General features: G+C 40.7%; 1 protein-coding gene and 1 pseudogene across 11 annotated transcripts in view; one reads left to right on the plus strand and one right to left on the minus strand.

Annotated features, from left to right (window-relative positions):
* Positions 1–12,786, plus strand: part of Ank2 (ankyrin 2) — a 521,939-nt gene that overhangs the window by 113,804 nt on the left and 395,349 nt on the right. The gene's annotated exons all lie outside the window — the stretch shown is intronic.
* On the minus strand, positions 10,043–10,534 carry LOC142853545 (large ribosomal subunit protein eL21 pseudogene; annotated as a pseudogene).

Genomic DNA, 12,786 nt, shown 5'->3' on the forward strand with positions numbered 1-12,786 from the left:
CCAGACTTGCCGTTTAATGTGACCCAAGTTTCTTTTTTTGTTTTTTTTTCCTCTCATAATGCTCTCCTTTTAAAACATTTTTTCTGTGAACGCTAGAAAATAACTGAGAAGATTGTTTAGTGGGACCCACCCTGCTGCTAACTGGAAAAGACACTTGAACCCTCTGGGCCTTAAATTAAGTATCTGGAAAAATGAAGTGTTTGGAAAAAATGACATCTAATATCCTTAGATCTAAGAATTGTGTCACCTTGTATTTTGGAAAAGACAGTTGCTGCTTAGTGTGGAATTGTTGACTGGCATGGTTTTGATGAATGCCAGTGGCATATAGAAAAAACCCATCATTGTAAAGCAGAAAGATATTGTTATTTGGGAGCCTTAGTTTTGCTCGTCAAGGTTGGGTGACTGGAGCTATTGTGACTTGGAGTCCTTAGCTATAGGGGCTGCCAAATGGCACAAAAGAATGCTTCTCTGTTAATTTCGCTGGACATTTCTAAGGGAAAACAAGCTTCCTTTCCCAAGTTTCCAAAGCCATGCTTTCCTCGGGGAAGGTAGTTGAAGCTGAAAGGAGCAGGGCTTTGGATTTAACTCAGTGGGTGAACATGAAAGTCGGGCATAAATCTTAAGGAGATCTGCATTTTCCTGGGAGGCAGAGAAATGGGGCTCCTCTCTGATGTAGGGTATGCGAGAGGAGCCAGGGGCTCCCTGCGAGGGTGCAAATCAATTAAGAGAAAGTCTTGAACTGAAATAGCTTTTTATCATCTGGGTGAGAAGCCACGGACTCCAAGAAAAGGGCTATTGTTTAGCACAGAGCTAATTAGCAAGGCTGCACTGAGGCTCTTGGGCTTGTATCTTGTTAGAGGAAGGACAAGTCGAAATTGCACATGGGCCACCTTTTGTGCTGGAATTCCAAGGAATCGGGCATGTCTTAACCCTTTTCTGATGAGCACGGAATTCTTTTGAAAGCTAATTCAGACTTAGATGGAGACCTAAGCCAGACATTTACTGCCTCTGATATACCAGGGGCTTCATAGACTTCTTCAATAATACTAGTTTGTTAGTATGTTTTTATCCTGTGGGAAATAGATTCTGCAGTAAATCATCTGTGGGTTTCTGACTCAGCTGTATAAAAGCTCAGTTGTATAATAAACGGATATTTGTTCTGAGGCCAGTTGTCTGAGCTTGTGTATAAAGTGAGATATGTGTGGAATGTTGAAGACTAAATTAAATTTACTGATATCGTTAATGCCCCAGAGAACTGAAGAGCTTCTAACCCTAACATGGTATACTGTTTGAAACTGTGGTTCTTATAGCACGGTAGCATTTTATGATAGACATGAACTGAGTTAATTCTTTGTTAAAAACAAACATGCAAGCGCAGTGAAAATCGGTGAGATGGGTGGTCTTCGCCTGGGCCAGGGAATTAGGGTTGCAATTCTTATGGAAAAACATGACTTAAGAAAAATTGTCTGTACTTAAAGGCCTCAAGAATTGGTACCATGTCCACGTCTTGGCTGACTGATTCACATCTTGCGTGTGCTACTTCCTGAGTGATGGCGACAGGTTGTGTGCCTCCAGAAGTTTGGCTTCTTCATCTAAAATGTTGCAGATGATAATAGTCTGAGGTGACTGTGAAGAGGGAAATACAGACGTCAAAAAAAGGCATGTCTGAGTGTCTGGGTGAAGGTTACGCCCTTCATTGCCTGCCCTACCGTCAGAGCAATGTGTGTGTGTGTGTGTGTGTGTGTGTGTGTGTGTGTGTGTGTGTTTACACACCAGAGGATAACATGTATGTTGTTCTTCATGTGCTGGCCAGCTTTAAAAATTTTAAATAGAAGAAAATTTAATTTCATTATTGATTTTTTTGAAAAATCTGTACATCTATACAATGTATCTTCATTATATCCACCACTCTCTTTCTCCCTCCTCTTCCTTCTGTCCCCTCCAACAAATCCCCTCCAACTACACGTTCTCTTTCTTTCTCCCAATGAGTGGGGTCATCCACGGGGGCATAGGCAACTTACCAATGGTCACCTCCCCAAAGAAGAATGACTGTCCCTCCCTCATCAGCCATCAGCTGCCTCTAGCTCCTCTGGAGCCTGTTCCCCTCCTTGTTGGAGTTATGTACTGTGCCGATCAATGCAGGTAACCCCAGCCGTGCGTAACCACCATGGCCCATCCAGAGGCCAGCATTTCACAGCTGTGGGACATTTGCACTTCTGTGTGAAGATGTTTTACTGTGTCTGCTGTCATAAAAAGCTGATAGCTAGGCCAATAGTGAGGTAGGAGGTGTCATAAAAAGCTGATAGCTAGGCCAATAGTGAGGTAGGAGGTGTGGGTGAGATTTCTGGGAAGAGAAAGGAAGAGGAGAGGGAATCTAGGTATGCGGGACACACCAGGAGATGCAGAACAAGCAGGGTGTGCAGAAGGAGAGGTAACATGTGCACGTGGTAGAATGTAGATTAATAAAAACAGGTTAGTTTAAGTTATAAGAACTAGTGAGAAACAAGCCTAAGTTATAGGTGGAGCTTTCATAATTAATAAGAAGTCTCTGTGTCGTTATTTGGGAGTTGGTGGGACAGAGAAAGACTCATTATATGATATCCAACACTGGCCAAGTCTATGCATATAAGGCCTGAGAAAGCTGTAAAATAAACTTCTGAACACATGGCTTCCTGGTGATCATGGGTAGGCTTGGATGACAGAGATATAGACCTCTTTTTAAGAGGTCCTGCTGTGCACCTGAGCACTTCAGCAGCCAGCACCGAGTACAAATGCCTGCTGCAGGTGGACACAGCATTTCCAGAGTGGGTAAACACAGCTCCAGGGTGGTACCCTCTGGTCTGAGGCTAAGCCCTCCCAGAATTGAGGAGGGTGCCATGAGTGAAGCTGAGCCTTACAGCAGTAGCCTAGCAGGTTAAGATTTGGTCCATGGGGTCAGAGGAGACTGCAGACATACAGAAAGTCAGGTCTTTTTTTTTATGGATATTTATTGAGCTCTACATTTTTCTTTGCTCCCCTCCCTGCCTCTCTCCTCCCCACTTCAATCCTTCCCCAAGGTCTCCATGCTCCCAATTTACTCAGGAGATCTTGAGACATGATAAATCTTGTTGGCTATAGAGTCCTCATGGCATATTGTTACCTGCTATCCTTTCATATGGCATGGATAGATATATATTACAATTTGGTTATACAGTCCTAATGGATGTATAAAGTTGACAGATGCCTTTTACCTTCCCAAATATAAAACAAAAAAATCATCTTTAGCTGACTTGTACGCACTACACATTCCATGCTTGTTGATTTGATTTCTGAGTGGTTAAATAATAACCCAACTTTATTATCTTCATTTCCTTTGCTCTGTTAATGTTTTATCTCTTTTCTATGACACCAAGCATCAATAAAAGAATAAAAAGAAAATCTAGCTTATATAAGCAAGAACGTGTGAGGTGCCTGGAGAATTCTCAAACTAATGACATTTTGTTGTGTGTTTATTCAGACACTCAATCTTTTTATTGTCATTCTCCAGTTTTGCAGAAATGCCCTCCTAGGTTATACTGGCTGAGATCACTGTGTAGAGGGCACTCTCCAAACTCCAACTGCAGCAGGAAATCACGGGACTCATCAGATCTGCTGCCTCCACCCCATATTCACTGTCACTCTGTTTTGTGAGTGCTTTATTAATTTCTTCCCACTGATGAACTGGCATTAATTAGAGTCAAAACTTTGGATCAAAATATAGCTTTCTCATATGACATCGTGGTGCTTTGCAGGAAGCTAGAAATAGTTTTAGTCATATCTTGGTTTGGTTTAGAGGTAGGGTTTCAAGTAACTCAGGCTGTCCAAACTTCCTCCTTAGCCAAGGATGACCTGAACTACTGATGCCCCTGCCTCCACCACTCAAGTACTGGGAAGGTGGGCATGTACCACTCTACCCAGTCAGGATGTAGAAGTCTTTGCTGTTGTTGTTATTGTTAATACTTTTTAAAAAATTATTGATTTTGTTTACAGTGTTCTATCTGCATGTATGCCTGCAGGCCAGAAGAAGGCACCAGATTTAATTATAGATGGTTGTGAGCCACCATGTGGTTGCTAAGAATTGAACTCAGGACCTCTAGAAGAACAATCAGTCTCTTAACCTCTGAGCCATCTCTCCAGTCCCTGTTAATACTTTTTAAAACTGACCATAGTGATGCATGACTTTAACCCTGACACTTAAGAAGCAGAAGGATCTCTGTGAGTTTTAGGCCAGTCCTGTCCATGTACTGAGTTCCAGCTTACCCAGGGCCACCTAAGGAGACCCTTCCTCAAACAAAACAAAAATACATCTTAGCCTGAATTAGACTGTAAACATTACCATTGAGACCTTTTGCAATTGTGAGGTGGATATAAACCAAATTCAGCAGTTGAGTGTACTGGGAAAGAATGGGGTGGGGAGAGAGGCCATAAGAAACCACATTAGTTTGTAAGCTAGAAGTATCCTGTGTGGATGAACAATGTTTTTTCCAAAAGACACTAGTTATTTAATGAGAATGCAGTTTGGCAATATGACCATTTAGCAAAATATCACCAGCAAGTTCTTCCCTAGGGTTTGTGACTTCCCTAGATATGGGTTTTGACCTTGTGATTACTGGGAATTGAACTCAGGACCTTTGGAAGAGCAGTCAATACTTTGAACCTCTAAGCCATCTCTCCAGCCCTATACTTTGCTATTCTATAAAAAGAATAGCTAAAAAAAATGTTTTCCCAGTATTTTACATGTACTGGAGAAGTTCTTTCTACCACTGAGCCATGTCCCCTGATTTTCATCAAAACAAACAAAGCAAACAAATGACTTGTACCTAGCTCCCTCTTCTGGCCTCTTTGGGCACTGCACTCACATGCACGTATCCATATACATAGTTAAAAGAAATTGGAGCACATGACATCAAGATATTTTATCAGAGCTGGACAGTTGTGAGAGATCGTTTTCAAGTTCATTATTAAATATTACATTATTTATTTTTAAATATTTGATTTTATTTTTAATTATGTATATGTGCGTGGTTGTGTTTCCATGAGTGTAAGTACCTCATGGTGGTTTACCCCTGTCTCTTTCTCCTGTTCCAGAGAATCCAGTACCTCCTTCTGAACTCTGAGGGCATTGCACACACATGATGCCCAGACATACATGCAGACCAAACACCTATACACATAAAAAAAATCATAAAAGGTTTGTAGTTCTTACATAAAATTTATTTTTAACTTAGAACTTTAATTTTAAAGACCTGCTTATTTTTAGGCTGATGAGTGAAGTAATGTTCATAATTGTTCATTGTTCATAAATGGGTGGGGCTGTGGCTGATACTCTGGAATGAACGATCTTGTACACAGAAACAATTCTGCTGTTATTAACTTTACTAGCTTACTGATTTAAAGATTCTTTAGCAGAATAACCGGAGCCACAGAGAAGAACCCTGTCTTGAAAAAATTAAACAAAAGCCAAAGAAACAGAAGTAGATTCTTTAGGAGGGTTGATTCATAAGAGTCTGTCATTTGACAGGTGTGGTTACCCACACAGGTGACCCCAGCACTTCTAGAGGCCAAGACACACACAGACACATACACACACACAGACACACAGACACAGACACACACACACACACACACACACACACACACACACACACACACACACACAAAAAAAAAAGCAGAGATAGTTTTCCTTTTCTTCCAGCCCGAATGTCTTTTCTTTCCATATCTGTCCAAATGGCCCTTGCCAGACTTTCAGTCAGAAAAGTTCACAACAGTTCACCACTGCCTTTGATGTTAGCTGTGAGATTTTCTTCAATGCCCTTCTTCAGGCTTAGGATTTTCCAGCTACTCTTGTTTCCTTAGTGTTTTTTTTTTTTATTATGCAAGGTATAAAATTTTATTAAGTAATTTTAATGTATCAATTAAGATGGTCATCTAGTTTATACTTTTTACATTGATGTGGCATATTATACTGATTGACTTCTAGGTATAGAGCCAGGTTTACATTTCAGTGATAAATTCCACACAGTTATGATGTACAACTTTTATGTATTACTAAACTTGTGAACTAGTGTAGTCAATTATGACATTATGGTAGTTTTCCCATTTTATAATGATGTGAATATAGTATACATTCACTAGAAAGAGACTTTGATTTTTTTTAACTAGAAATGTATGTTCACAGTACTCTTTCTTGAGTTTGCAAGGTGCAGTCAGCCACTTGATTAGGAGGGCAAGCCACAAAAGTCCCTGATGTCCTGTGTTGCTAGGCTCTGATGTTTGGAAGATTATGTGTATTAATAGGTTTTTGGCTTGCAATATTCTGAATCGTGGTAAATTTGAATGAAAATGGTCCCCATTGACTCACAGAGAGTAATTTTTGGAGGTGTGGCCTTGTTAGAGTAGGTGTGGTTTTGTTGGAGGTAGTACGTCAGAGAAGAAGGGCTTTGAGGTTTCAGATGCTCAAACCAGGTCCAGTGTCTCACGCTCTTCCTTCTGCCTGCTGATTCAGATGTAGAACTCTCAGCCACCCCTCCAGTACCATGTCTGCCTGCATGCCACCATGCTTCCTGCTATTACAATAATAGACTAAACCTCTGAACTGTAAGCCAGTCCCAATGAAATGTGTCCTTTATAAGAGTGGCTGTAGTCATGGTGTCTCTTCACAGCAATAGAAACCCTAACTTAGAAAATGAGGGTGACCATACACTCCTTATTTCCCTGCTTCCACATCCCAAGTTCTGGGATTGCAGACCCCACTACCACACCTGTAGAACTTTCAGTATCTTACCAACCGTTTATTTCTTTCAGCGAGTGTAATTAAGACTGCTTCACAGATAAGATTATAATTTGAGAAAACTGGAAGGCGGTTTATACACTAAGCACAAAGCAGTTCCTGGGACTTACCACGGAGTTAATCACTGCATCTCTTTTGTAGAATTGGGAGTCCCACTTGGAATTCCTTTTGAGTTTTGAAAGATGTTACTTTGGATCAGTGTGCTATTGCGTATATCCTGAGGGATCATTATGAGACACTATACAATGTTTCAATCAAAATTCTAACAGGAAACTGCTGGCACACTGAAAATACATTAGGAAGGTTCATTTTTATTTTATTTAAAGGTTTATTTGTGTGTGTATGTGTGTGCATGTGCACTAGAGTGCGTGCATGTGTGCTTGATGGTTATCTGGGTGCCAGTGGGTCCCCTGGAACTGGAGTTACAGACGGTTTTGTCCCATTTCGTGTCCCCTGGAAGAGCAGCAAATATTCTTAAGCATTGAGCTGTCTCTACAGACTTCATTTTTTTGTCTACTTTTTTTCACTTTCACATATTTAATTAATCTTTTTATTATTAATTTATAATTTACATCATTCTCCATCCTACCTTCCTTTCACTCCCAAAATTCATGGCCTCTTTTTCTTTATAATTGTTACATATATTATATAATTTATAAATACAACCTGCTGAAATAATTTAGTATTGCTCACGTGTACTTAGGGCTGAGCTCTTGGGATTAGCTAGCCAACAGGGGACTCATCCCGGAGAAGACTCCCTCTCAGCAACCGTTTTTTAGTTTTAAAATACATTTTTGCTCTAACTTGCCACAGGGTGTGGTTATAGTGGGGCTTTTCTACACATGTGTACAACATGTAATTAATAGATTAAGCTAATTGGCATAGCCACCATTACAGACATTTGTTATTATTTTTGTGTGTATACTGAGAATATTCATGAACCACACTGTAGCCCAGGCTGGCCTAGAACTCACTGTGTAGTCCAGGCTGGCCTCAAATTCACGACAGTCTTTCTGCTTGAAGCTCCTGAGTGCTGGGATTCCAGGTGAACCATAGTGCTTGACCTGATATTTGTGTTCTTACTGGTTCTCTCATTGAACGGGGCTGACTTGTGCAGTCTCCAAAAATCACTGAGACAAAACAGTTTGTCCTTTCTAATGCTTAGTCACAAGCAATACCTTGGCTTCTACTCTGTTCTCTTGGACCACTGGTTTGAAGATTCTGCTCTTTGGTAGAGATCCTTGTTTAAGACAACAAGTTCCTTCCTGTCCAGACAACTGCCCATATTTATATCCCATCTTAGCTGTCTCCCCAAGACAAGCCCTTGGATGTTTGCAGTCCCAGCCTGTATCTTGAGTATGTTCTGGAGAGACTCCTGCTAGAAACCACTCTGCCAAGCCACTCCTGAGCTCTTGCTCCATAGGGAATGGGAAAAACAATTGGTGTTGTTCTAGGCCAGTAGTTCTCAACCTTTAGGTCACAACCCCCATTGGGGTCGTGTATCAGATATCTACATTATGATTCATAACTGTAGCAAAATTATAGTTATGAAGTTGCAACGGAAATAATTTTGTAGTTGAGGTTTGCCAGAAAACGAAGAATTGTATTAGAGGGCCACAGCACGAGGAAGGTTGGGAGCCGCTGCTGGAAGTCAATAAGTTTGTGGTTACTGGTTCTCCAGCAGCAACTATCTAATGCAGAGAGAGATTCCCATCTGTTTGAACCTCTGAGCCACAGGAACCATAGGAATATATATATATATATATATATATATATATATATATATATATTATATTATATTATATAAATGAATACCACAAAGAAAGAAAATTGAAAATATGTTTTTTTTCTTTTGTTTTTCAAGACTCAATCTCTCTGTGTAGCCCTAGCTTTCCTGGAACTTGCTTTTGTAGATCAGGATGGCCTCGAACTCACCGAGATCTGCCTTCTGCTACCTCCTGAATGCTATAATTAAAGACTCGTATTACCTACCATCTTTGTCTTAGTTTTTAGATAGTTTTTCATTACTTTCTTATTTTTATTAAATAGAAATTCCCGGAGTTGGGTGGTGGTCGTGCACCTTTAGTCCCAGCACTCAGGAGGCAGAGGCAGGTGGATCTCTGTGAGTTTGAGGTCATCCTGTTTACAGAGTGAGAGTTCCAGGATAACTGTCTGGGGGTTGGTGGAGGGGATTCCTCGCTCTTACCTCTCCGGTTTATGCAGCCTGGCACCTGCCTCCCTTTTCTGTCTCCAATCAGTAGATATTTAGTGCTGGGGCATCTTGACTGCCATCATGTTGTAAGGCTTTCGAGTTCCAGAAATAAAGATTGGGCAAAACTCCAATCTCCTTAGCAAAAAGCGCCATCTCCTTATCTGTAACATGATGCCCTTGCTGTGTCCACACACATACGTGTTCACAACTTGACAGAGCTATGACTGATGTAAAACAAACAGCACATATTTAAAACTTTTACTTCAGCAAATTAAGAATAAATGTTGGAATCATCACTATGTCCAGCTTATCTCTTATTCTCGAAAGTCTCCTGTGATCTCTTTTATAATCTCTCTTTCCCTTTCACCTCATGCCTCAGAGTACGTCTCTAGAGAGATGCTAGAATATCTCCACGATGATGGAAGTTCTTGTTGGGAGGGAATTGAATCATTGCTGTGAAGAATACCCCGTTTTGTTTGTTTCAATGTAGTTAACCCTCCGGTTGTTTATGAAGTCAGTGAGCACCAGGACCTCACAGTACAGGAAAAACATTCTTTCTATTGATCATCGTGGATTAACTGGCTGATGGATTTTAGAGATCTTTCTGCTGGGTCGGCAGAGCTATGCCAAGTTCATAGTGTTGCGCAGGGTGTCATATACCAATGGAAACACCATCTCCTTCCAGGAAACTAGCTCCTGGTGGTAAGGAGAGAAGTTAGCTGTGTGGGTGGAGAGAGGGGCTTGTCTCTGACAGAGAGAGGAACATAAAGCAAAAGGGCCATTTCTTTCATGGAATCAGCAGATGCCACTTTGACAAGGGCACCTTTACCTGAGTCCTCTAACTCTCGTTCATATTCCTCTTTCCCCTTAATTATTTAGACCAGAGATTGGTGACTTTGTAATAATTCCCTCAGAGCTTACTGGGTTTAAAGAGGTTCTTCACATCCAAGGGCAAGGCAGTATGATCCCTCTTCTTCTTCTTCTTTTTTTAATAGCCCAGGTCTTTTATTTCCTTTTGTACATCAGGCCATGAATTCATAGGGAATGGGCTCCAGCAGCTCAGGCTCCTTCCTGTTAGTCCTCACGAAGTGTGCTTCTCTGGGTGGAGCAGGCTGGCGCTTCAGCTGAACCCAGGTGCCCTTCTCTTTGGCTTCCTTTTTCTTCTGGTCGTTCTCCTTCACCCGCTTCAGGAAGCTGTCTCTGCTCTTCGAGTGCTTGATGTGTTCAATCCGCACATTAATTCTCTTGGCAAGAATCTTGCCCTTAACTTGCTTGTTTACAATGATGCCCACAGCATGCTGGGTGACATTGTAGACTCTTCCGGTTTTGCCATGGTAACATTTATGGGGCATTCCTTTTTGAACAGTGCCCATTCCCTTGATGTCTACAATATCGCCCTTCTTGTAGATTCGCATGTACATGGCCAAAGGAACAACTCCATGTTTCCTAAAGGGCCTAGAGAACATATAGCGAGTGCCCCTCCTCTTTCCCTTTGTGTTTGTTATTTTGGCGAGTTACTGAAAGATGGCTACCGCGGCCGAAAGCGATCCCTCTTCTTTTCCTAGAGAACACTTCCAACTATTGTTTCAGATTTCAAGAGTTTATTGATTAAAACCCACGTACATAAGCACTAAAAAATAAACAATGCTTTCTATTTTAGTATAAGCCACATTTATTTTCCTTCTAAATAAAAACAGAAATAGGGTCTGGAGAGATGGCTCGCAGTGGCTAAGAGCAAGCATTTGTTGTTCTTGCAGAGGACCCAGGGTCAATTCCTAGAATCCATGTGGGAGCTCATAGCTGCCTGTAGCTTCAAAACTACAAAATCCAGATCCCTCTTCTGATGACCTGAGGTCCATCTATGTGTGTGCTACATATACACAAACTCAAACACACACTTATACACATTAAACAAACAAACAAACAAATAAATCTAAAAATTGCCTTAAAATTCCGTTTTAGGTCTAAGTAGGTTATGAACAGCTTATATTATTCATGAACATTTGAAGTATATTTAATTTTAAACATGTGATGGTTCTTTACTATTGTCAATGAATATTTAGCTGTGTCAGGGGTTTTGAAAAGGAAATTATTTCCCACCTTTCTTACGTTTGAATTCTTTTTTCTTTCGAGACAGAGTTTCTCTGTGTAGCTCTGACTGTCCTGGAACTCACTATGTAGACCAGGCTGGAGCCTCAAGCTCAGAGATTCGCCTATCTGTGCTTCCTGAGTGCTGGAATTAAAGGCATGTGTTACCATGCTTAGCTTCACTTGCTCAGCACTAATTTTTAAAAGAGTGGATCTTTTTATCTTCTTCTCAAATTTTTTAAAAATATTTATTTATTTATTATGTATACAATATTCTGTTGGCGTGTATGCCTAAAGGCCAGAAAGGGGCACCAGACCTCATTACAGATGGTTGTGAACCACCATGTGGTTGCTGGTAATTGAACTCAGGACCTTTGGAAGAGCAGGCAATGCTCTTAACCGCTGAGCCATCTCTCCAGCCCCATCAAAATTTTTTATGTACATTTGTTTATTGTGTGTGTGTGCTAGTGCACTCACCTCATGTATGCATGTGGAGGTCAGAAGACAAGTTTTGGGAGTCAGAAATTAGTCTCAGGTCATCAGGCTTGTATAACAAGTTCATGTATACACTGAGTAATTTGGCAGGCCTGCCAAAATGATTAATGTCATCATATTCTATAGCTAGAATGAAGCTAGAGCATCCAATGACCAGAAATGATGAAAAATGCATGCCAGAAACTTAAAGGAAATTGTCTAAAGTCAGAATATACTCATATCTTATATAATTAAAATGTACTTTTCATTCTAATAATATAAGGAAGCTTTTAGAATCTGAAAATAGGAGAGTTTGTATTTTTTTAAAATATTTATTTATTTATCATGTATACAATATTCTGTCTGCGTGTATTCCTACAGGCCAGAAGAGGGCGCCAGACCTCATTACAGATGGCTGTGAGCCACTCTGTGGTTGCTGGGAATTGAACTCAGGACCTTTGGAAGAGCAGGCAATGCTTTTAACCGCTGAGCCATCTCTCCAGCCCAAGAGTTTGTATTTTAAAAGATAGCTAGTCAACATTTAAATATCTTCTTTGGATAGTCAAGTTTTAGTAGAATAAATAGCTTAAGACAGCTCTCTTAGATTTTCTTCTTTTAACTTCACATAGCACAGAAGTCTCATCAATTCTCTTGTCGTTTCGTTCCCTTTCTGTTCCCAAAGAAATGAGCCAACAGTGCTTGGAGGGAAAGACAGCTTTTGTTCCACCAGGTCCTGCCTGGCTTTTGCTGGCACCACCATGGCCTGGACTGATTTTAGTTAATTCAGTGCCCACATTTTGCCCAAGGTTTTGGTCTGCGTTGAATGGCAAAGTCCTTTCAAAACAAGAAGAGCCATTGTCAGCAGTCTCTGTGGTACCAAGATGCATCATGGCAGAACAGCCAAAGAAAGGCAGGGATGACCCAGAGGGCTGACCCAGAGTGCTGACCCAGTGTTCTGGCCAGAGAGGTGTATAGATCATCAACTCTGGTGGAACTTTGGAAGGTTTTCTTGCTAAGGTGATGGAAAAGAAGCCAAAACCTAAACCTCACCTTAATTCAGTTGCTAGGATTGTGTGTGTCATAAAACTGTGAGTTATGATCTCAAGCTTTGTAAATTTCAATTTATGAAGATGTCCTCAAGATAAGTTTCAGTCAGCGTTTAGAGTTTATTTGTTAGAAACTAGAACACTTACAGTTCCTGGAT

Source organism: Microtus pennsylvanicus, chromosome 7, assembly GCF_037038515.1.
Source record: "Microtus pennsylvanicus isolate mMicPen1 chromosome 7, mMicPen1.hap1, whole genome shotgun sequence".
In the NCBI taxonomy this organism is placed as follows: domain Eukaryota; kingdom Metazoa; phylum Chordata; class Mammalia; order Rodentia; family Cricetidae; genus Microtus; species Microtus pennsylvanicus.